The sequence below is a fragment of the Miniopterus schreibersii genome (genome assembly GCF_964146895.1).
Source record: "Miniopterus schreibersii genome assembly, chromosome: 2".
NCBI lineage: Eukaryota > Metazoa > Chordata > Mammalia > Chiroptera > Miniopteridae > Miniopterus > Miniopterus schreibersii.
In genome coordinates this window covers 9,759,097-9,786,013 of record NC_138102.1, presented here as the reverse complement: position 1 = coordinate 9,786,013, position 26,917 = coordinate 9,759,097, and the positions used below count along the sequence as shown (strand labels likewise).

The window sequence follows — 26,917 nt, the reverse complement described above, 5'->3', positions numbered from 1 at the left end:
AAATACAGAACCACCATCCTGCAGAGCCTCCTGAAACCTGGCTGAACAGACGCCCCACAACCAGGGAGCTGAAGCAGCACCGAGATTGGGAGGAGGGGTGGAGACGGGGGCGGATAAGGGTGAATCGGGGAGACATGGCCGCGGGCCCACACCCGGTGCCGCGGGTTAAACCCAGGAGGGAATCTCGGCGGCGGAGGTTTCCTGGAGGAGTGAGGGGTCCCAGCCCCACAGCAGGCCCCCAGCCCAGGGCTCCAGGGCCGGGAAAAGACGTCCCCACACCTTCCAGCTGTGAACACAGCAGGGACTGTCCCTGAGGGTCGCGGAGGCTGCGGGAGCCCCAGCAGCTCCTCTAAAGGGCCCGGCACGGACTCACTCGGACGCTCCCTCTGAGCCCAGCGCCGGGCAGCAGCCCAAAAGGACCCGGGACACTCGGGGAGGAACTAACCTGCCTGAGATCCGGGCGAGAGGCGGAGGGCGGCTTCCTCCCGGGCAGAAGGGCTGGCGGAGGCCATGGCTCCTGTGGCGAGTCCTCCCCGCACAGCCGGCAGGCAGGCGCCATATTTGAGTCGCCAGCACCTGACTCCCACCTTTGGCCCCGCCCCGTGATTCCCGGAGGCCCCGCCCCTCCCCACCTGCAGCTCATCCAGGCCATTTCCAGGGGCTTTTCTGTGCACGTGGCCTCTCGAGCCTCATGCTTAGGACTTTCCTAAAGTCTCTCAAACAAGCAGCAGCTGCCCCATAGGGCTTGATACGCGGCCCCAGGCCTGGCACCAGCGGCAGCTGCATTGGTTCATAGCTGGGCCTCTCCTGGGCACCTCCAAGCCCAGCACAAGTAGCAGCCAACTACGGTTTGCTGAGTAGCTCATGCTGGGTGGCCCTGGGCAAGGCACTGGCACAGGCTGACTTTGCATCTCCCGGGAGGCCCCAGAGACAGTGCACGTGGGGGTCAGACTCGACCACGCTGGATGACAACCCTACCACATCCACAAGTGACACATTTAAGGGGTGCACTTGGTGAACACCAAAGCTCCACTGAAGTAAATCCTGCTCCATAGGGGTGTCTCCAGCACAGCAGCTCTTTGGCTGTAGCTGCAACTGGTCCTCACAGCCAATTGGCCTGGGGGTCAATTCCTCCCAGTGATGCCAACAGCAACCAAGCTCAACTACAACAGGAGAGTGCACACAGCCCACACAGGGGAGCACCTAGAAGGCCCAGCTCAGGTGACTGGGGAGGCTGAGCCACTGGACCCTACAGGACACCTACTACACAAAGCCACTCTACCAATTCCAGGAAACATAGCAGCTCTACCTAATACATAGAAACAAATACCAGGAAGCAGACAAAATGTGGCACAAAGAAACATGTCACAAAGGAAAGAACAGAAGAAATCTCTAGAAAAGGAACTAAATGAAATTGCATCAAGAAAGCTAACAGATACAGAGTTCAGAATTATGGTTATAAGGATCTCAAGGATATTAGTAAGAGTATGACAAAAATAATTGAGAAAATCGATGACATAATAAAGTACCAATTTTAAATGAAGGCTACATGAACTGCAATGAAGAATAATTTACAGGGAATCAACAGTAGAGTAGAGGACGCTGAGAATCAAATCAGCAATTTGGAACATAAGGAAACAAAAAACATCCAACCAGAAGAGCAAAAAGAAAAAAGAATCCAGGAATATGAAGATAGTATAAGGAGCCTCTGGAACAACTGCAAGAGGCCCAACATTCATATTATTGGGGTGCCAGAAGTGGAAGAAAGAGACCAAGAAATTGAAAACCTATTTGAAAAAATAATTACAGAAAACTTCCCCTACCTGGGGAAAGAAATAAACTTACAAGTCCAAGAAGCAGAGAGAATCCCAAACAAGAGGACCCCAAAGAGGCCCACAGCAAGACACATCATCATTAAAATGCCAAAGGTTAAAGACAAAGAGAGAATCTTAAAAGCAGCAAGAGAAAAGCAATTAGTTACCTACAAGGGAGCACCCATAGGACTGTCAGCTGATTTCTCAACAGAAACTTTGCAGGCCAGAAGGGATTGGCAAGAAATATTCAAAGTGATGAAAAACATGGAACTACAACCAAGATTGCTCTACCCAGCAAAGCTATCCTTTAGAATTGAAGGTCAGATAAAGAGCTTCACAGATAAGAAGAAGCTAAAGGAGTTCATCACCACCAGACCAGCACTACAGGAAATGTTGAAGGGTCTTCTTTAAGAAGAAACTAATGAACAAAAGAATCTGATGAACTAAATAGATCCAGAGACATTGATGCAGGCAACAGACGATCATATTTCAGAGAAAAGAGGGTAGGGGGGTGGGAGAGAAGTGAAGGGGATCAACTGGGGGGGAGGGGGTAATGGGATACCTGTAGTGCTCTCAACAATAAAGATAAATTTTTTAAAACATACTTTAAATCTACAGCCTGTTACTTATTTTCTTTGACCATACCCATAAGTTTTTGTGTCCCTGTTTTTTTATGCTATTTTTTTCTTCTGCCTGAAATGCCTTCCTCCAAAACATCTATTTTTCAAAATCTTATGCCCCCTTCAAAATAATTTTATATGCTAGTCTTTCAGTGATGCTCAATCTCAGTCAAATGTTCTCTTGTTTCTTTTCTAAATTGAGATATAATTGACATACAACATTGTATAAGTTTAAGATGTACAATTTGCTAATTTAATACATATATGTATTGCAGTATAGTTACCACTGTAGCATTAGGTAGCACCTCTGTCACATAATTATAATTTCCTTTTTGCAGTGAGAGCAAGTGAGATCCAGTCTCTTAGGAACTTTGAAATTTATAGGAGTATTGTTGCCTATAATCACTATTCTGTGCATTAAATCTCCAGGACTTATTTATCTACTGGTTGCAAGTTCGTCCCCTTATTCAACCTCTCAATTCCCTCATCCCCAGCACCTGGTAACCATCATTCTACTCTCTATTTCTGTGAATTCAGCTTTTGTAGGTTCCACATACAAGTGAAATCCTGCAGCATTTGTCTCTCCTTCTAACTTATTTCACTTAGGACAATGCCCTCAAAGTCCATTCATGTTGTCTCAAGTGGCAAGATTTCTTTCTTCCTCGTGGCTGAATGATATTCCACACTGTGTGTATAAATAATGTTCTCTTTATCCACACATCCATTGATGGACACATAGTTTGTTTCCATAGCTTGGCTATTGCAAACAGTGCTGCAACAAATATGGGAGTCTCTTTAATATTCTATTTTCACTTCCTTTGGATGTAAACTCAGAATTAAAATTGCCAGATCAAATGGTAGCTCTATTTTTAATTTTTTGAGAAAACTTCATTCTGTTTCCCATAGTGGCTGAATTTACATTCTCCTCAACAGTACTCAAGGGTTCCATTGAATACCTAAGGGACCAGCACATCCTCACCAACACTAGTTATTGCTTGCCATTTGACAATCGCCATTCTAACAGGTGTGTGGTAATAACTCACTGCGCTTTCGATGCGCATTTCCCTGATAATTAGTGGTAGAGCATCTTTTCATGTAACTGTTGGCCATTTGGATGTCTTCTTTGAAAAAAGATATCTATTTGGTACCTCTGCCCATATTTTAATTAGATTGTTTTGTTGTTATTAAAAAGTTCTACTTTCAACAATAAAGATAAATTTAAAAAAAAAGTTCTCTCTTTTTTTCTGTAAACATCTAGGTTAGAGTTTCTGTAATCTCCCTTTTAAAGATGCTTGTTTTATACAGGTCTTAACTACTCTATCTTAAGATTAAAAAAAAATAGTTCAAGTTTTTGAAAATTGTTTTAAATAACCTTATTGTAGTATATTCAAAGGCTCCTTTGTTTCACCTTATTGGGTGATTCTTTTCAAGAATCATTTAATAAAAAACAAATAAACAAGCAAAAACCCCATAAACACATGAGGCAATGGGCATGTTAATTAACTAGACGGGGAAATCCTTTTATAATGTATATGTATATCAAAGCACCATGAAATACACTTTAGATGTTTTATGCCTGTTATAGGTCAACTAAGTTGAATTTTTTTTAAAAAGATAATCATAAATATTCCATGCTCCCATCCCATTACATCTTTATATTTATGTATAATTTTACAATTGCATTTGCATCTTCTCCAAGGAGAACTATTTGTAAGGCTCTAAGACTTCTGAAGTTTCTTTGATTCAGTTACATTGCTTATGTGTCCTAAGGCCTCCATGCTATTTGATTCCAAAATATGCAGTGCCTTCTAGGTGAGTTTTCATAAAAAATTCAGGAAGCTGCCTTCCTGTTTTCCTCTTTGTAATGTAACTTTTTCAGATATTTTCCTTTTACTCAAGAGAAACTCTGTAGTATAACTCTTAATTTAAATAAAAATAATAAATATATACAGAAAAAGGTAGATAACATTGTCATTTTCTTCCTCAGGAAATATACAAGTGTGAAGAATTAAACATGAATCTCAGCAGAACAATAGACCTCCCCATTCAGCTTGTGCATAACGCGAATCCCCATACTCTTACTGCACACTGTGTCCCAAAATGAGGGTAAATTACCACTTGCGAAAGACTGCCACATATCTCCTGTTAAATAATTTTCCTGAGCCTCAAGCCCTGGTGTGAGCCTCATTCAGTCTCTTTTGTCTTCTTTCTTATTTCAAAGAAGTCTATTCACAAGGAGACTGGAAGCCAAAATATTTAGTTTCTACCTGCACAGTCCTGCAGGTATGTGATGAACTGAAGCTGACCTTCAAGCACAGCACACTCTTAATGAAACTATCTGCTTCTGCTCGGCATCAAGGACTGGCTGAAAGGTTTCTGGGCTAATAGACTAAATTATTCTTTAAGGCCAAAGGGCTGTGGTGTGAGATTAAACCTGAAGAAAGGAAGAAATAAATTATTAAGATGATATTAAGGTAATAAATCGTCCTTTACAAGTAACACATGAAGTGCTATTTTATTGCTGAAAGCAAAATATTAATATCAAGTTTCCTTTTTCTTTTTTCTTTTGTTTTTTTAATATATCTTTATTGATTGCAGAAAGGAAGGGAGAGGGAGAGAGAGAGAGACAGAAACACCAATGATGAGAGAATCATTGATTGGCTGCCCCCTGCATACCCCCTACTGGGGATCAAGCCCACAACCCGGGCTTGTGCCCAGACCCGAAACTGAACCACGATCTCCTAGATGCTGGGTCGATGCTCAACCGCTGAGCCACACTGGCTGGGCAAGATCACATTTTCTTGAAGGGATCACTGCACCTAACCCAGAACTCTCTATAATGCTAGAAATGTGACAATTAATTTCATTGGTTCAATATTGTGCATTTAGGTGAAATATTTCTTATAGTGCAACTCTTGGTGTTTTTTATCAGGTACTTAATAACTTTATGAGCATAAAAATAATTACATAGAGTCAATTGTTTTAAAGGCTGTTCTGTAGAGTATCTAACTTCATGAAAACTGCAGAATCTTAAAATAGCTCTTTTATAGAGCTTAGCTTGATGTTGGAGAAAAAAATGAAGTCTATGGGATTCCCAAGAGGAAGAACTTGGCCTTGTTGATTATGGTATCTCTGGCCCCCTGCTGGAATATAGTAGATATGACTAGAGGTTTATTGAGAATATCAAGCTAGAAAAATCAATTCACAGTCAACTTTCAAGTATTATAAGTTGGATATGCGAGATATTACTGCAATGTTTCCTAAACATTGTGTAAACTCAGGTTAAGCTTTCATTAAAAGGCATAGATCTGTGTTCCTTTGATAAAGTTGTGAATATACTTTGTTGAGTATCTACTTTTCCAGTGGAATCACAAGAGATTTAATTTGTTTAAGGCATAAAGAAATGTTTTGCGGCAGCATACTTTCAACTCTCCACTTTATTTAATTGATGAATCATTCTTTTCTTTATCTGTGGTTTCTTTTTTTATACATTAGTCTGCCTTTAAGGCAGTGGGCAAGTTAAGTAAGGCCAGTTAGAAATAGCATTATTATTCCATCATTTACAAAGCAACAGAACAACCTTAAATTGTCAGTATTTTTAGATGTACTGAAAATTAAAGTAATTCCACTTTCTTAAGAAAGTAATTGTTTAAAAGTATTGTGAAATATGTTTGTATTTATCCTAATTGTGACATTTTGATATTTCAGGATCAATTCATATATTTGTGTGTAAGGACTTGAACAATTTTAAAGATTTTTTGGTCTAGATTCAAAATACCAAGTGAATTAAAGTTCATTGTAGAATATCCACAGCACCATCTTTTCTGCTCTGAGACGCTCATAGAATGAGACCTACAAGCCTTTCTTCATGATGGTTTCAGTGCAAAGACATTCAGGGAGAAGTTCTAAAGTCTGGACAATAGTGTTAATCAAAAAACTCTAGATGTCATTAAATATGTGCCAAAGAACCAGTAATTCCCCAATGCCAATCCAAGGACTGGTTACTTCCACATTACCTGAGAAGGTTTAAAAACACTAGTTCATGGCCACCACATTCTGAAACTGACCAGTGTAGGACCCAAGAATCTGTGTTTTTAAAAGCTATACAAGATAATTCTTGTGCACTGCTAAGGTTTGAAATCCATGTTATATTTTCTAACTTGACAGGAATCAGTTGTAATAAATGTAGGGATGTAAAAAATACAAACCACCGACTGCTGTTCACCATCCCATGGCCCCATCATTCACACTTGCTTCTTGGTAATCAGTTCCCCAGCTGACATCTCTGAAACATTCACTATTCTCATTTCTCATTGTATAACAGAAGCAGAGGCCTGGCCCCTGGATGAGCTCCATGAAAATGCACATAGCAAGTATATTAGAAAGAATCTAATTTCCGTAAATCAATACCCCAGAGTGGTTTAATATTGTAGGATTCCTGGCAAAGGGACGTTTTACCTTCTTCTGTTCCATTTGTACAGTTTAGTCTCAGATTGAAAGTTGTTCCTAACTGTATAGGTTAATAAAACGTGCATTTCAATAGATGGAGGCCGGCACTGACCAGCCTGGTTGACAGAGTTAGAGCTTTCTCGGTGATGGAATCCGGGGAAGAGGGTCTGGGTGCATGAGAAATGCTTGGGGGCAGGGATGGGGGGGAGAAAGAAGCAGGAGCCTAACGGTCATACTATTGTGCGACGAGCCAAAGGTCCGTACGGGCTCTGAGGGAATTTTGCTCTGCATCAGGAATCTATTTTCTCTATTATTACAAAGAAAGAGGTTTATCATGTAACATTTATTTGAAAATGCAACTTGACCTTAGTTTATTGAATAGGTAGTTACAGGAGAAAGGCAAGTAATTAAAATACCAGGAAGGGTGTAATTTTTAAAAGGCTGCAATTCTGATGTGTGCAATTGAAGATTGTAGGTAGGAGGAAGCATCTGAGCTGAATGGGTGGAATTTTGACAGTTTAAATTTAAGAGAAGGGCGACAAGCAGAGAAGTGGAAAAGTGGAGTATCTTTTAAGACAAAGATAAGTTGTTTTGTATGCCAAAAATGAATCATGGTTTGGTAGAATCATGCTGTTAAAAATAAGACCAGAAAGAGAGAATCATGGGTCCAGCTAAAAGTTTGCATTTCATTCTATAGGCCATGTCGAACCACGTGAAATGTTTAGTGAGAATATGCCATAATCAGACGTGTGTTTTAGGAAAAACTAAGAGAGAATCGTGGTTAAAACATCCTTTCAAAATCAAATGCAGCTGTCTGCATAAGACAGCTTACGGCTAATCAACTAGAGTCAACCAAGAAGCATGTTAGTCTGTATGTGTTAGTACCAGACAAAGAGCTGAATGAGGCTTGAACTAAGACAGAGACAATGAAGAGAAAAAATGGAACAGGTTTGAAAGGCATTGCAGAGATAGAGAAAAGAACAATGAATCCATAGCTACCTTAATCTACCTTGCTTTAGCAAAAAAAGTTTCTATCACCTTTCTTATTTATTTCTTATTAAATTGATTGGGGTGACATTAGTTCGTAGGGTCATATAGGTTTCAGGTGTACATTTTTATGATATATGATCTGTGTATTGCATGAGTGCCCACTACCCAAAGTCAAATCATCTTTCATCACCAGATATCTGGCCCCCTTTACCTTTTAGGACCCCCTACTCTCTTCCCTCTGGTAACCACCATACTATTACCTGTGTCTGTGAGTTTCAGTTTTATATCCCACATGTGATGAAATCATATAGCTTTTTTTCAACTATCTTTTTAAAGCAGCTTTATTGAGATAATTTACATATTATAAAGTTAACCCACTTAAACAGTGCAATTCTATGGTTTTTAGTATATATACAGAGTTGTGCATCCATTACCATAATCTAATTTTAGAACATTCGTATTGTCCCAAAAAGAAATCTTGTAGCTATTAGTAGTCACTCCACATCCCTCCTCTCCTTCTCCCAGGATAAGCAGCCACTAACCTACCCATCATCTGCCGGGCTATATTCCCTATTGAACTCCAAGCTACTAGGGGAAACACTCAGTTTTTAATTAATACATAACATCTACATACCCCCCAACACACACAGAGCACATGTATTTCCAGGGCATTAGATTCTTACCTTTTACTTCTGTTGTTCTTGTGCAGACCAGAAAGCCCCAGGTGCCTCTACAGAGGCCAGTAGAAGCAAACAATCCATGCTTGTAGGAACAAAGTGATGCCAGAGGCAGAAAAGTTCCTCTGACTTTTTCCATTCCTCTCCTCTGGGGAGTTGAGCCTTGAGTTGTATAAGGGAACAGTGTAACTCTACCTGCCTGTGGCCAGTGCTGGCTCTGGAGGCCCTGGGTACACACCAGCCTGTGAGACACTAGAATGAGGTCTAGATAGATGACTCAGTCCAGACTAAGCTATGCCCGAATAAAGTGGAAGTCTGCCTTCAATAGTGTGATAGGCTTTTTATAAAACTCTGCCAAAATTTCCGGTTGAAATTGATTATCCAAAAGGTTCATGCTCATCTTTCTCTCTTCTCAAGAAGTTACAAGTTCTCAGGGGCTTCCTTACCCTTCCCAGCTATTGCTTGATCCTAAGATTTTTATGGAGCAAAATAAATCTGAAAACATCTGTACGTATTTTATGATCATGATGATGGTGAGACACCAAGGACGGTATTATAGACACTACTTTACGAATGAGGAAATTCCTTAAGTAAGTCACACAGCAGGTTAGCAGTATTTTCCTACCATCTTCCATATGAATTTATCAGGTGACTTAAACTTTTCTCAGTCCCCAAAGACTATATCTTCAGGTTCGTTTTGAGGATTAAAAAGGACAATCAGTAGGGACATGATTTATAAATGATAAAGTGGTACATAGTGGAAATTAGTACTTCTGCATTAACTAGTCCAGATTGCCTTGGACTGGCAGGAGAATTCATATTTAGTTCTTTGCATTTTCCTAGACTCTGTGAAACTTTCTAACACACCGAGCATTACACATCTGACTGGGCCGTTGGGAGTCTGTCAACCCTGGATGGTTCCTTCTGAGTCACACCACCAGCACGTTATAGTCCCTACAGTCATTCGACACTTGATTCCAGATGTTCTCCAGATGAACAAGGCCATGGAACCCCAACGCTGCTCACCCTTCCTGTTCTCTGCACACGCAGTGAGCTTTCATTCAGGAAATCCCTGCGTGTGGACAGTCCTCTTATCTGTCTCACAGTAGAAGGGCTTTGAAGAAGAGGAATTTATATTTCTTTGCTTTATTATCTGATTTCTAACAGGCATCAGAAGTAAACAATTTAGTATTCGCCCATCATTTATAATTATTAGTTGGTTAAAACACCTCTTTCGATGTTAGTTTGCTTGGCAGGGGGCACTCAACTATGGCAACTCCTGAATTTAGTAATTTCAAGCCCCCCCAAAAAATGTTTATCCAATCGTCGAATTGGTTTAACTTTTTCCCACTGTTTTGAAGCTGTGCTACCAAGAAAATTTAGTCATATCCTCAAATGAGTAACCTATTTGCAGAATTCCAGGTTTCTAAAGAATATTATATTTCATTTTGTAAAATAGCTTTTTGTTTTTGTTTTCTTAAAAAATAAGCCGGAAACTGTGCAAACTCTGTGAATTTTCTTCAGAGGTGATGAAGGTAAGTAATTTCTTTTATGGTAATAGAATTCATTATATACAGAAAAAGACATAATTAAAACTTTTATATATTTTATATATAAAGAAAAAAAGCATTGATTGTACTGTAAACACAAATACTTGATTTTAAGCCTACTTAAAGTCTCCAGTAATATTAAAAATTAAACAGTTGACTTACGGTAATTAATATTTACATAAAGGTCTCTGAGGGAAATTTTTTAAAAAGTAGTAAAACATAGCACCATAGGATTAAAGTAGCAGGGAAAAATAATTTTTTTTAATATTTGAATACATATCCAAATTGTGGTCATTTTAAAATAATTAATCATTATCAAAAGAGAGCCTATATACATTATTTTACAAAGCCTGTCTACCAGTTATATTCAACATAGAATTAAGCTGCTTAGAGTCAACACTTACAGGTCATAAATATTCAAGTTATAGCCTGATCTAATGTAGTTTCTGTTTTTCCCAATAAATCTGCGCTCTATCTAGTGTGGATTCTACAACAATTCTGGGCTTTGGCTACCATTTCCACTGCGTCTCATTAAGCCTGAAGAAGCATTTTGTCCCTGAGCATCAGGCGCAGGCAACGGGAATCCCGCAGGCACGAAGCCAACAAGCCTCTGGCTAAGTGACCCCCGTGGCAGTCAGGCCGCGGGACGGAGCCCGTTAGTCAAGGGCAGTCCTGCAAACGGAGGGGTTTTCCGAGGCTGACTCCCAGTAACTCCCTGTGACGACTTCAGGTGAAAGTTGGGGCGGCAGGTAAACTTGAAGTAAGCTTACTGATGGCCCCGGAGGCCCCCAGCGGTTCCAAAGGAAAATAAGTAAAGTCTTGTTTTCACATTGTCACCTCATTGGGAGTCCGAATGCTTTCTCTCCGTCTGCAATGCTGTGTTGCCCAAAGCTTATGTTTTATAAAACAATTCATATATCTTTGAAATCAGTTGCATTAATAATATTTCTTGCCCGGCCGGGCGTGGCTCAGCGGTTGAGCTTCGACCTAGGACCCAGGCGATGGGGGTTCGATTCCCGGGCAGGGCACAGGCCCGGGTTGCGGGTTCGATCCCCAGTCGGGGGCGACAGGAGGCAGCCGAGCAATGACTCTCTCATTGTTGATGTTTCTCTCTCTCTCCCTCTCCTTTCCTCTCTCTGAAATCAATAAAGATATATTTAAAATAATAATAATAATAATAACATTTCTTATTGGGTCTGCGTTTTGCAAATATGTTATCATATGATACTGTCTTGTGTTTTGTTAGACTTGATTAACCTTTTATGCCCTGTTAGTGTTGTACACCTAGTGTCTTTGAAACATTTCTATGACTCCTTCTTTAACTGATTTGTTTCTTGCTTGCCTCCTCTATATGGCTTCTTTGCAAAGCAATATGTGTTTCCTATGTATTTCCTGTGAATTTATTCACCTATTTCTTTGTTACCGGAAAGTCCCTTTCCATTTACTTTGTCCATACAAATCTGCTCTCTCCCAGGTTTACATTAAGATGCATAAGAGAAGTTCCCAGCTGATTAACCATATGCCAAATTCAAAATGTTGCTTTGCTTTGGAGCTCTCTTTAAGAAATCAGAATTTAGAGATCAAGAGATTTGAACTTGTGTGTGATAAACCAGAACGGTGCTGCTGTAACCATGTGTCTCAAAATTTAAGTAAAATAGCAAGGCTTTTATTTTCGAAAGTTGACCAAAGAGAAATACTAAAAGAAATGGTAGTCACATTTTTAATATTTGTATTTACATTTTAAGTAACTTTTTTTAAGAACTAGAGAATAAAATTTACTAATTAGCAAGGGGTAATATATGCAAGCTATTCATCTTGTAGTAAACAAGCACAAATTTATTCCAAATTTAATCTTTAGTTTAGTTTACTCACAAAATGGAAGCTCCAGTTTAGTAGGATGTGTTTAGGATTAAACCAATCACCAGGGGAATATCCAAAAGAAAGAGACATTACCTGCACTGCCCCCAGATTAAGGGAAGTGTTTGTTCTCTATTTCTAATCCTATTGATCTGGCCAACTTTTATTTTGAAGAAAAGATTGAAATAGTACCTGAAATAAGAAGAAATAAGAAACATATTAATGCATTTGTTGAAACGCTAAAATTGTCAAAATTCAGTAATGATGACTTCCCAGGGACAAAGAGTCTGTTTGCCAATAAAATAAGATATTATCTAGATGACAAGTTTTCTGAAAGTCATATTTTATACTCACTCAACAATAATTCACAACAACAGAGCATGTGCTCACTTACTTCAAAATGCAGTTTTTTCACGCATCCATGACTCTTATTGAAAATAAAAACACCTTTGGTGTCTTTTAGCCCTCCTATGCATAAGCTCCACACACACACACACACACACACACACACACACACACACACACACACACACAGAGCAAAGCACAACTGTCATCCTCCAAAGATCTGCAGCTAAGTTGGAATATCCATATAAATATAAGTACGCATTCTGCATTGACTCACTTTGCCCAAAACTCATAGATAATTGTTAGTCATGAAATAAAATCACAAATATTTTTTAATACATTGTTTAAAAAGTACACTAACAATGCTTTTCCTTCCTGTCTTAACATATTAAAAAGGCGTAAGAATTCATTTTTCGGCTTCTTGGGATTTCCTAATCTCTTTTTACAAAGTCTTAAACTTATTATAATTCTCAAAAATATTTATCAAAGAATCGCTGTCATCCTGGCAGAGAGATGCACAGAGGGTCTGTCCTTGACCGTGCCTGGTTGAAGGTCTGTGTTAATGGTTTAGGTAAAGATAGAAATGGTAGGCTTGGGGCATTTGCAGTTGACAGAAATACAGAAGTGTTGAGAAATATCACAGATGATAGAATCAGTATTCAAAAGATTCCCAGACTTAACAACACGTCAGATCTAACTAGAAAGAAAATATAACAGGGATAAAATATGTTGGCACTGTTCTTGGATCCAAAACATCAAGTTCAAGAGTTCGTCGTACAGGAATCCAGGCTCAGCAAAAAGCTCTCTACAAAGTGTTTTGGTTGTATAGAAGCCCAGTGTGAGTGCATTTTGCTACGTGGCTTTCCTAAAACACTGAGAGAGTAAAAAGGGGAGAAAACTACTTGTTTAGCGTTCACTCTATGGGCATCAAGAAATTTTAAAAATTTAGGGGTAGCTTCGATGATGGAAAGATGACTTGAAATGCATTCATGAAGGAATTTATAGTATTTAGCTTTGCAGAGAAGTAACTAAAGAATAAAATGAATATTGTCTTAAAACATTTTATAGATCTGTCAGGTAGAATAGTAATAATTCCAGTGGGAATTTTAGATCAGGAGGAAGAAATCTCAGGAGAATTTATTTTAATTTGAAATGGAGAGGGTGGGGGGAATTCTGAGCTGTGAAATTATGAAATAGACAAGCTTGAGAGGTATAATTTCACAGAAACTGGAGGAGTTTATGCAGAAGCTGATGTCCTCTGATAAGGAGTGGTCAGAAAAAATACAAGCATTATATAGTGCTGAACTAGATAAAATGTGAAATCCCACCTAACACTGAAATTTTATGGTGTAACAAATCTATTTCATGGGTAGGAGATTTGTCTTTTTTCTCTTTGAAATTCCAATAAAGAGAGCCTAGTACGTATCCATTATAATAGAATATCAAAAGGTCTGTAATGGATACATGTCTAACTTGCTAAATAAGAAAATAACATAATACCTATATTATTAGGAAATACATTGGTAAGTACCAGAAACAGAAATAAAGTGAAAGTGGCTGCCATTGAGCAATTGGTATTAGGGTAGGAGGGAGGTGAGGGTACTATTAAATAACATGAATTTAGCCCCATCTATTTAAATTTTTTTACATTACCATAATCACATTTTAATAAAAGGAAAAATAATTGTTGAAAATGTCAATTGAGAAAAAATAAACATTTTACTTCTAGATTTTTTCCCAAGCCTTTCAGCTTATTTTAAATCATGCTATCTGGTACTTCTTAGATTTTGTTGATTTTTTTTTCACTTGTTCAACTGTAACTTCAAACAAATCTATAGTGTTTCATGTAGATTCAGAAGTAGGCCATGCAGAATGCATTACCTCTATCTGTTTCCAGAACTTGCAGTACAGGGCTAGTGAAGTAGGGAATGCAAAGAACTAAGCAGTTCACCTTCAGATTGATTTTGAAAATTCATTTTTAAAATTTTATCCTGACTTCTAACAGAGATCAGACATGTTTTGCAAAGTAACAAGCGGGATAGGAAACTGGCTTCTGTGTAGTTAAAATAATGTCATAAATAAAGAAAATTTACTAACCTAGTCATTTCTAGTCTATTATACTTTCTGCACAGTAATACTATATTTTTTCTCAACCAATGACATGACTTCTACCCCACTTTTCTATTGTCCTCAGTAAACTATAATATTGTTTCTCCTCTGGCATTAATATTATATCTATTTAGAATGGGTGGTAAATTGATGGGTGATAAGTAGGTAATTATGATAGACAAGGTTAGACACACAAACATATGGACATAACGTACTCTAATTGGAACCTACCTATCAGTTAGAGATGTCTTACTTCTACCATTAGAAAATTATTTTGTGCTTTGAATAGGTTTCTGTATTTGGGAGCAATCAATGAAAATTTAAATATCTTTGGGGGCTACTAAGCACCTTAAACTATTATAAATTTAAACCCCAGGAAATATTATGAAGTCAGTAAAATCAATGACTCTCAGGCAACAGATAAAACATTGGTTGTGAGAAGAGGGTGGGCTTCACCTCAAGACACCATGATGTGTGGAGAGCCTGGGCAAGTGGAGGCTACCAGGCATGCATCTTACTAGGGCATTTTGGTTCTTTACCATCAAGTTTAATTAAAATGATGTCATCATTTAGTGAGCCAGCATGGTGTCCTGCTTAATATCCACACAACCACGGTCTCTACAGGTCAGATTTAGTGAGGACAGGATAGTTAGCCAAGCCCAGGAGCAAGACAGTGAAGTTATACTTCTGACTTAATCATATAAAGGCAATTTAACTTTCAACTTTTTTGTTGATGTGAATTAATCCTTCACTTTCCAATTTTCTGCTTCCCACCTAAGAAATGTCCTTCACTTCTTTTGCCACCTTCATGATTTTCTGTCCCTAAGCTCATCTTCACTCCCAAATATATTTCCTTCTTTTAATTTTATATTAAAACTTATGAAATCCAGAGTTCAAGTCATTAAAAGCAAAACTTGTTTTGCTCTATCTTTTTTCCTTGACAGAAAGAAAATATTAATCTTAAAACACTGCAAGGAGTTTTTCTAATGTAGCGAAGAAAATAAAGAAAAAATTACAAATTTCCATATTATACATACTGAATATTCACATCCTGTCACTGTTGTTTAGCTATTTTCTTTAAGGAAGAAAAAAATTTATAGATTAGGACTGTTCTAGGCTTTTTACTTAGCCTGGATTTGGTTTAGAGCTATTTCACAAACTTTATAATAGCAAGTTAAGTTACATAGTATCCCTGTTGAGTTATTACCAAAATAAATGTGATATATATGGAAATCATATATCACATGGTAATATTCCATAAATTAAGCCTTTCATCCACTTACGTATTTGTTCCTATATATTAGAACTAATTCAAAGTCATGCCGCTGTATATTTTTAAAATAAAAAATATTATTTTTAGGGGGAAAAGGACTCATTTAATTCTTAGTTAACCATGCAAGCTGTAAAGTTTAATACTTTTAATCTAAAACAGAGTCATAGTCCACAATTCCTACAAATAGCACAAAAGAAACATATCCAGTGAATGAGACTCCTAGGATATCATCATACAGAGTGTACCTGTCGCAATCAAAGAACAAAAATAAAAAATAGAAACCCTTTACTCTTTTTGAAACAAGGAGACTTTTTCACCCATCGTCATTTATCCCCTCTATGCCCCCTTCCACCTCCACCCACCCACCTCCAAAAACACCACACTGTTTTTCATGTCCATGAGTTCTCTGTCTTTTTTTTCTTTTTTGCTCAATTCCTTCACCTCCGCCCCCCCCCCCCCACTAGAGCCGCCTGCCTGCTTTCTGAGCCTGTCTCTATTTTGCCTGGTAGTTCAGTTTGTTCATTAAATTCTACATATGAGTGAAATCATGTGGTACTTGTCTTTTTACCTGGAGAACATTACGCTAAGTGAAAGAAAGAGAATTTAATCCTGGGAAATGGATGCAAGGAATCTTATGGAAGAGCTGAGAAGCCAACCCAGTGAGCATAAGGAGACTCAGCGTTCAGGAGCAGCAGTAAGGCAGTATTTTCCCCAGGCTGGAGTCTCAAAAAGAAGAGGTGTTTTCCAGTCTTGGGACAGGGATCATCTGGTAAAAATTGAAACCATGGTAGATCTTTCTAGAGGGAGCCCCAGAAAAATGTAGCCACTGTCTGAGCCTCCCTTTGAGGAAAGAGGAGAGAGAAGGGGTGTCCCTTAGCTTCTTCCTTCCTTCCCAATCCACAGTGGGAACCAGATTTGAAACCAGCTGGCATGATAACCTGGATGGACAATGTGGCCTGCAGGGAGTGGCATGAGAGTACACATGCTCCCAACAACAATCGACAAATTCACATTAAGTGACAATTATAGAGAGAGTAGGTAAGTGGATGATGGATTTGGGAATGTTCAAATGTGGAGACAGTGAATATGTGGACCTAAAATCAAGTAATAGATCCCTGGGATTAAAGTTGAGGCCATGGGGCAGTTGATGTTTTAGCTTGCTTACGTTTATGCTATGATTTGTTTTCCCAGAAATAAATACGAACATTCTTGACACTGCACCATGTCGTAAATCACAAAGAAAAGTAAATCATTCATTTTATATTTGAAGGTTAGTATCTAAAGCACTAAAAAACAAACAAAAGCCTTTATTAACCACTTTATAAACTGGAAATCAAGTCTAAGAAAGTGGTTTGGAAACATTTGCTGTCATGAATGGCCATTGGAATAGATAGCATGGGTACATTTTACTTCATATATACAGACAACAAATACATCACACATGTACACATATAATAATTGAGATCATTAATGATGTTTTATATTAAAAGTGAAAGCTAAAACCAGAGTAGATACAGGGTATTTTTTAATGCTAGAGCATCTTTTTTAGGGCTTTTTCTACGCCTTGGAGAGACCAGTGCTTTTCCTTTCCCAGATAGTGATAGATTACAGCAGCACCTTTACACTGTGTAAAGTATTTATAGGCACTAACTGAATCCCACTAAAATAATAAACTCTCAGCAGGATTTGCTGCAACAAAGACACTAACTATGCAGCAAGGGTTCACACTTTGTGCTACCTTAGCTTCAACCTTTAAAAGTGATTGACTGGAAAGAAAACTCTTGCAAGGACAACGTACAAAAGTAAGTTATTAGGAATAACTCTAGGGCCCAGATAACTTCGTTGGATCATCCCACATCTTAAGGATTTCTCAAGTATACTCTCAAATTTTCAGCTACATAAATGGCTAATTATTACATTTTCTTAGTGGCCAAATAAATGTTTACACTAGTGCTTAAAATCAGGAACATTCATTTTTCTTTTGACAGATATTTATTGAGCTCATAATAAAAGCCAAGTAAAGTGCTAAGGATTTCAAAATTTCCCACTCTAGACTTTTTTATGGGAGAAAGGATAACAAAAGACTGCAATACAAAAAGGAAATAATGATAGGTAACATCGCATTTAGGGGGCAGCATTATATTTGGGAAAAATTTAATTGATATTTTACATTAAAATATTTCCGCTAAAACCCATAAAAATACTATGGATTAGCATTATATGTCCTCATTTACTGATGATGAACCTGAAAGGCAAGAATGTCTTAACTTGTATAAAACACACAGCTGGTAAGCAGAAAAGCCCAGTCTCGAGCAACACACACACACACACACGCACGCACGCACGCACGCACACACACACACACACACACACACACTGCCGCACTTCGACATGTGTGTGGCTTCTGCATTGCACAGCAACACCTCCAGCACCATGACATGGTACAGATAAATTCAGTGTAAGTTCAGATGACAGGATATATCTCAGCTCTCAAATGTATCAGATGTTTTTCTGATATAAAAAAATCAAACCATAAAAAATGTTCACACCGTGAAAAAGGAAAGAAGAGGGGATTTTCTTTATATTAGAACATTACCAGAAATCTTAAAAAAAAATACTTTGTTATCAGTGATGCCCTAGTTATATTGGCCTCATTTTTTCTCATATTAAGTATTGAAAATATCAATAATGACCACAACGAGTTAAAAATTTATAAAAGCCAAAACTAGAAAATAGGAAGTAAATGGGAGGGAAATCCATGGGCTTGAATGTGAAGAGCGATGCCCGACAAAACATTTGTGTCAAATAACAGCTTTATTCATAATCACCAAAATCCGCAGCAACCAAGAGGCTCTTCAGTAGGTAAATAAACGAGCAAACCGTGGGACATCCAGATCATGAAATAATGTTCAGTGCTGAACAGCAACGCCTACTCGAAAAAATAAAGTCTATTTAAAAAGCAGAGACACACAAAAGCCAATGGCGGGCTTTCCAAATCTCTTTCCTACCCCTTAGCACCTCATCTGGTGAACCTCACCCCGCCCATGAGGCACCAGCAGCTCCCCTGGGCTCTGATGAGAGACGAGTGTCTAGGGTCAGAGATCTGCAGCTGCGTCCCCGCCACTCACACTGCCTCTCTTTCTAAGGAAATGCGCTTTCTGGGAGCATTTTGATTGACACAAAGGAAGCAGAAGTCCAGTGTGGCATTTGGAAATCAAGGTCGTGCGGGTGCTAGGCTCTGGTTGCTGGCGGTTGTTCCTTCATGCTCCTGCCGCCTGGAGGTATCAGCACTTTCCCTCCGTCGGAAGACCAGGGGCCCGTGCTGGCTGCTTTTTGTGACTTGGGCCGGACGAGCCTCGACCCCCATCCTTCCTACAGGTCTGTCTCCCCAAGAGGACACTGCTCTTGCTTCTGCTCATGAACGTGTGAATCTTCCACATTCGCCTACCAAAAGGACGAGAGCAATAAGGTAGGCCGATGTTCATTTTACTGAGTACTAAGTTGTTTTTCCTGGGCCCTAAAGGATGAAAGATAATTAACTGTCTTTAAATTTAACACTTGAAAAGTGCTTAGGGAAAAGAAAAACATTTAGGTTCTACAAAAACTAATCCTTCTAATCTAGGTTCTTGTCTTCTAATTGAACTGGCCAGGTCAATTTACATTTTCAGAAGGCTTGGGACTTGAGTCTAAATAGTAAAGTTTAGACAGAGGGCTGTGACCCTCTCTGCTTGTTTCCGTGCAATCTGCCGGGGCGATGGGATTATAACCTTAGGAAAAAAATCTACAGGGAAAATAGCTGCAATGCAGAGCAAATGCAAAGGGCAAAGTAAAATTGCTTAAAAAATGCACCATTATTATAAAATTACCTAGTCCCTATCTATATCTAGTTGAAAAATTATAATAAACTAATTTTGCTTTTTCTAAATTGAATCATATAATTTAATTTTAATAAATACTTATTAATATAAATGCTTCCACTCTTTTATTTACCTACAGTAAATTATACATATGCTATACGTATATTACATTATTTATTAGTTATGTACCTAGTAGAGTTAGGATTATATTATGATTTATATTGTTTTATTCACTGATAAATTTTATTTTATATAAAGTTAATTTTTCCTGAGTTTTAAGTTTTAAGGAATACTCTACAGACATACTCACATACATATCAATGTTTGTATTTGTGTGCATATATATATTTATATATATATACACACACACATATATATACATGAATATATATATTTAAACATACATACACATAAATGTGTATCTGTTAATGTTTCCTTAAGAACAAGTATACTCTCATACCATGATCATTTATTGCTACTGAGCCAAACAATAATTAACATAAGTAGGATTTTTCCCTTTTGGACAATATCTTTTTAGATACTGCCATGAAAAAAAGACAAGGCAAAGAAAAGTTAGCAAGTATTCAAGAAATTGCATGTCCTTGAAAATATTACTCTATTTTATAAATGTATATTTTATGGTTATATTACACGTACTTATTTTATATTTTGTGGATATTTTCTGTATTCTGAATGTTTTATTTTGGATGAATATTTTATTTTAAATGATCCGCTTCTCCCGTGACCTGCATTTCATCTATCAGTGGAAATGGAGGAGAACAGACTTGGGTCAATCATGACAAATTCTCTTACCATTGTATTGTTTCTCTCATTACTTAATGGTGACACGAAGCATAATGATAAATTTGGTATGGTGTAGGCTGAATTTGTTCCCCTCAAAAGGATATTTTGGAGCCTGACCCTTAGTGCTTCAGAATGTAACCTTAGTTAGAGATGGGCTCTTCACAGCAAGAATCAAGTTAAAAAGAGGACACTGAAGTGGGCCTTAATCAAATATATTTTGTGTCCTTACAAAAGGAGGAAATTTAGACACAGAGGCAGACACTCCTAGAGAAAGGTTAATGTCAAAAGACCCAGGAGAAGACGGTTGTCTATAAACCAAAAAGAAAGACCTGGAACAGACCCTTCCCTCATGACACTGAAAGGAATCAAAACCACTGCCATCTTGATCCTGACTTCCAGCCTTCAGAGCTGTGGGCCAGTACGTTTCTGTATCAGAAAGAGAAATTAAGGAAACAATCCCATTTAAAATTTTATCCAAAGGAATAAAATACCCAGGAACCAATTTAACCAAGTGGGTAAAAGATCTGTACTCTGAAAGCTAAAAGACATAGATGAGAGAACTTGAAGAAGAAACATACAAATAAAAGGACAGACTGTGCTCATCGATTGGAAGGATTAGCATTGTTAAAATGTCCACACTGCCCCCCAAAAATCTACAGATTTATTTCAACCCCTATCAAAATACCACTGGCGTTTTTCACAGAACTAGAACAAATAATCTCAAAATATATATCGAACCCCCAAAGACACCAAATGGCCCAAGCAATTTCTGCACACCTATGTGTGGCAACGTGATAGTCTTAGAAGGTGAGTCTAAAAAGATGATATTCTGAGACATAATAACCAAGGCCTAGTAAACACAAACCATCTCTATAAAAGTGTGGGGAGAAATTGTTTTAAACAGAGTAAATAGTAACTTCAAAAGCTGGAGGGGGGGAACATTCTACTTGGTCAAGGAGGGTACAGTAGAGGAGGAAATGAGGGGTGAGGGATAGCATCACGTTAGACTTCTAAGGCAAGAACAGTAAAGTTTATGGACATTAATCTAACTGCAATTGGCGCTTCCCTCCTGAATGTTCCAAAGGCACATCAAATTTAGCATATTTAAAACCAAATTAATCACCTTTCTTCCACAGCATGTTTCTGCTTCTACGTTGTCTGTCAACTTAATGAAATCATCTCTCAGTCGCCCAAACTAAAGACACTCCCACCGTGTCCTGTAATTTTTCCATGACTTCCAAATTCAGTCCGTTACCACATCTTACTGAGTGTTCCCCATAATGCCTCTCACCGTGTACCCCTTTCCGCATCACTGCCACCGCTCCGGTTGCCCACCTCGACATTTTCCACTGGGACTTCACCTCGCTTTCCTCCTTAGAAACTCACTGCCTCTGCTTTTATTCCCTGGAGTTAGGATCTTTGTAAATAATGATCTGCTTCATCCCTCCTAGGTGAAAGCCTCCTAATGGTTTGCCACTAAATAGGAAAATCTACACCCTTAGGCACGGAATTCAAGACGCTTTAGGTCTGGCTCTTACCTACAATTCCAATCTCCAACCTGTCACACAAATTAATTCTGCAACCAAACCAAACCACTTCCAGTTTCCTTTACGTTCCTGCTGTTTCAAACCTCTATTCTTTGCACGTGCTGTTTCCGACACGTGGAATGACTCATCCCATTACATCCCCTACTGCGTCCCTGCAAAACTCATCCTTAAAAAACTCATTTTAGTGTCAGTATTCTTTTGGTAATACTGCTCTTGAACATTCAAGCTTTCTTTCCTCACCACGCACCACTGCCACCGTTTGACCTCTCATTGCCTCCGTGTTTCTGCTGTGTTTTCCACATCATTTTAGAGCTATGGTTTCCCCCCGTTGATATCCTTTATAACAATTTTATGTCTGAGCCCCAAGCAATGTGCACGAGGAGCCTGTAGAGTTTGTGCCTGAACCATGTAACTACCAATCATAATAATAAAATATTAGACACACAGGGAATTTAAAGATCATTAAGGCGATCCCTTCATATTACAAACGAAGAAACTCGTAACCATAAAGGGTAAGCAGCCAGGATCACCGTAACTAGGTTTTCCAGAGCCCACAACAACCTCAGATCTCCTGTGAAGAGCTCTGGCACCATTGAGCACTGTTCCCTTCATTGCCCATATTTACTCTCAGGGCTGATAGCATCAATCAATAGCTGATAGGGAGCTATGGAGTAATTTATTTTATTTACGTTAAGCACTCTATCAATATTTGTGAATGAATGAGACAATATATTGGAGTTTGTATTTATCTTATCAAAACTGTCAACAACTGAGTGTTACTAGACATTTTATTCTCTTACTGACTCAGTCATTAACTCTTCTGTCAAACAATTATTGACCTGTAAGACGCCAAATACCATACTCTGTGTTGAGAATGAAAAGACAGAGAATAGGGTATTTAAACTCCAGAAAATCATGGGGAAATAAAACACAGAATCAGAATATTAAAGCAAAGTAAGAAAAGCTACACTAAAAGTGTGAAGAAGCCAAGAAGTGCATGATTTTGCTACAGAAGAACCACCAAGTTTTTCACAGAAAATTTCATTTGAACTATTCATTCATTCATTTATTCTTTCATTGCCAAGCACTAAGCTTGTTAAGAATTTTAAAAAGAAGATGAAAAATAAGTAATTAATTACTCAATCTGTGTGTTTTTTAGCAACAGCTTGAATTAATCTCATTGATGATACTATTTTGTTTATCACACTATGAAAACCAGGCTGAAGATATCGATATTCTGATGCCCTTAAAGTTTAGAAGTACTTTAATTTTTAAAACTTTATGTTGCATTAGTTTAGTCCTGAGTGTTTCCACTTTAAAGTTCAATTGAAATTTTCTTCCTGTGGCCCTGAAACTGGAATAACTCAGGAACTCACTTCTGGCTCCCCCTCTGTGGACGTGAGCTGCACGCTGATTGTGCTTGTGGAGGAAGGTTGCTGCGAAGAGGGGCTACCAAGAACGCTTTGCACATTAAAATACAAATTCTCTTCTGCTCTTATCATGGGACTGTTTCCTATTTTACAGTTTAGCAAACCTTGACAAACTTCTATTTCATTTAGCTTCTCATGTTTTTTGGTCTGCGCCCAAAGGTAAATGTGTGCCTGTGAAAACCCACTCTCACTGTACATCTTACTGGTTCAAACCCATGAATTTCTGGAAGTCTAAAAAAGAAATAATTATTAAATGTTGTCAGTGTGATGTCCGACTATAAAAGTTCATAGTATTTTACATATATATCTCAAAGCTCTAGCTATGCATTTTATTTTTTAATGTTTGCATCACTGTTTATTTAAAAAAGACTTTTTTCACCACCATTTATCCCCTCTATGCCTTCTTCCGCCTCCACCCGCCCCCAGAAATCACCACACTGCTGTCCATGTCCATGAGTTCTCTCTCTTTTTTCTTTCTTTTCTCTTTTCTCAGTCTCTAGGTATGCATTTTAATTTATTTTGTTTATGGTGAGGATTTCCCAATTACTTTTCAATATTTGTCAATGGCCATTTTAAAATTTTGAACAAATATTTCTCTTGTTATTTTTCCTGGAAGGAAAGATCCCATGGGATTTTTCTTTCTTTGATTTGGGGACTATTTTTAAAAATTATAAAACATTATCAAATTTAACAAACTTTTCATAAGTACATGCTTACATATGTTCAATATGGAAATAGGAAAGCATAACCATCATTAGTTACACAAATAACCCATATCTATGTACCTATATATGTGAATTTTATAAACATTTCTCATAACGTTTAAAATACTGTATCATGGGCTTGATTTATTATTTTCATTAGTATTGAATGCATGCCTCATTATACCCTCAAAAATCAGTTATTTGTATGAGGACACTGAAACTAAATGACTTACCCAAGGTCACAGAGCTAGATCACTTACTAAACTGGGTTGTAATAACACAACAGTTAAGCTATATTACAGATTGTTTTTATATATGCAAATTTACTCCTTAGTCTTGATCTTTTATTTTGTGATTAAATTTCCAAAGGGCATATTTGACATTTACATTAGCTTAGTTCAAGTGGAAATTAATTTTCTCTTGACAAGTGTTGTGAGTTTCAAAATATCCCCTGTGCACACACTTGCTGAAAAGGTTATTTGTATTACAAATGCTCGTGACAGAGATATCGAAGCTTTTAGTATGCATGCATATCTTCGTATATATAGCACTCATTAGAAGCTAATGAAATCAGTTTTCTGCAGCGACTTTTGGAAACTAGTCTACAACTTTATTATGCTGTATGTTTCACAGCTTATTTAAATATTATATTAGCCTTTAACTTTTAACCTTGTTAATTTCATCACTGTGCTATACGGTTTCATCTGAATAACCATGGAAAATAAAATCAGAGCTATTGAACTCTAAACCCATGTAACTAAAAGGAGTTTTTTTCCAGACTTTGTCATTATGAGCAGCATTTTAAAGCTGAAGCCAAGGTTTCTGATCAGCGGAGATCCTGTGGACAGGAGCTGCACACGATGCCACAGCTGGAGAAAACCATCAGAGTGCAGGACGCAGCACTTTGCAGAAGGAGCTTCTTCAGCCCTAGACTGTGGGCCAGGCCAAAAAGCTGAGGCGTCTGTCAGGACTTGTGGCAGCTGGAAAATCCCTTAACCACGCACTTTCAAAGCCCTAAGGACGCTGTGGTTATTCTAACATTCACTGAAATGTGATTATATATTACTTTTTCACTTTATTTTATAGCAGGGTAATTTTGATTGTCTTATTTCCCTAAAATAATTTGCTAGATCTCACTTGTGTGCTAGTAGAAACCTAGAGAATATTGCATATTTTTCTTTATGTTGAAGATTTAAAAGAATTAAAACGTAACAAAAAAATAACCCAAGATCCTTAAGAACTCATCATTCCCCTTATTTTAACCTGAATTGTCCTTTCATTAAAAATAATTAATATTCAAGGAATATTCACTCCTCATTCACAAAATGGAGTCTTTATTTCTAGGGCACATTTGAATTTGGAAGGAGAAAAAATTTCAGTTAAGTAATTAAATATGCAAATACATGGGTATATATGTATATATGTATATGTGGATACATACACATGCATGTGGTTTTCTTGCTTAAGTTAGTTTAGAGCTATTTTTTATCAAGGAAGAAGAAAATGGTTGTGTATATATGTGTGTTAATCTTTTCAGCTGTTCTACAGATAAAAGGTTCCATACAAACACCAGCTTTCCACTTAAGAAATCTTATCCACCCTTTGTCTACCCAAATAAGGAAATTTCCATTAAAAAAAAAAAAAAAAAAGAATCTCAGCAGGTCCAGTAGGATGCCTTGTTTTACACATGTTATAGAAATCTGCACAAGTGTGTGCAGCTGTTTTCCTTCAATAAATGGTAGTATTTATTAGGGGACCTCCTGCAATTTCATGGCTACTGACTCCTGTTGCCATAAACGGTTCAGAGAGAAGATAAAAGTCCAGTGAGTGAGCCCTGCACACTGGAAATGTCACTGTAAAACCAAGGTGCCTGGACAGGGCTCTGGAGCTGAACTCTTAAGACCCAAGCCAGCTCTAATGAATCTGACTCTTACATTTTGTTATTCTGGTGACATTTTCATGCTAATAGAGCCATTTAATTTTATTTTAAATGAATGCCTTTAGGGTAACATGAAATATTAGTTAAGCATTGTTAATTCTATCATATTTTTTATTCCCTGTCCCATCTATTTGCTATACAATGCCTATTATAGTCAGTTCTCTAAGATGTCTTGTTTTATTTTTTTTATTAGTATGATGAGGGTGATAAATTTGAGACTTTTCATTGAAAGAAACTGTTAAAACTTACAGATAGGTAGATAGATAGATGATAGATAAATGATGACAGATAGGTGATGATAGATGATAGATGATAGATAGATAGATAGATAGATAGATAGATAGATAGATAGATAGATAGATAGATAGATAGATAGATAGATGATAGATAGAGATAGATAGATATATAGACAGATAGATGATACATAGATAGACAGACAGACAGACAGATAGATGATAGATAGATAGATGATAGATAGATAGATAGATAGATAGATAGATAGATAGATAGATAGATAGATAGATAGATAGATAGATAGATAGATGATAGATGATGATAGATAGATAGATAGATAGATAGATAGATAGATAGATAGATAGATAGATAGATAGATAGATATAGATAGATAATAGATAGAGTTATAATATTACTAAAAGACCATTTTCTATCCTGGGATATATTGTCACAAGAAAATAGAAATATATGCACCTAATTTTATTTATATAGCAATCTTTCACTTTTTCTATTAGCCAAAAGGTAGTAGGATTTTGGGTAGAGTTTTCTTAATAGAAATACTTAAAACCACTGTCAAGACTTCTCTATAAAAGGAACTGAAATAATCCTCATACTTGAGTTTTCTGTAGCCAAATCATTCCATAATCTATTTAGGTATTGAATCAATACAAAAGCTAGCTCAGTTCTACTTTCTCTCAGGCATTGGGAGAAAGGGTTT

At 37.6% G+C, this 26,917-nt stretch overlaps 1 pseudogene across 1 annotated transcript in view; it reads right to left on the bottom strand.

The window, feature by feature from the left end:
- LOC308553618 (nuclear receptor coactivator 4 pseudogene) overlaps positions 1-23,520 on the bottom strand; it is a 38,602-nt pseudogene extending 15,082 nt beyond the window's left edge. Inside the window, exons 1-2 of the transcript in view lie at positions 23,269-23,520; positions 22,693-22,755 (exon numbers count right to left, since the gene is read on the bottom strand). The product of the transcript in view is annotated as a nuclear receptor coactivator 4 pseudogene (transcript). The remainder of the gene's footprint in view (positions 1-22,692; positions 22,756-23,268) is intronic.
- Between the last annotated feature and the right edge of the window lie 3,397 nt (positions 23,521-26,917).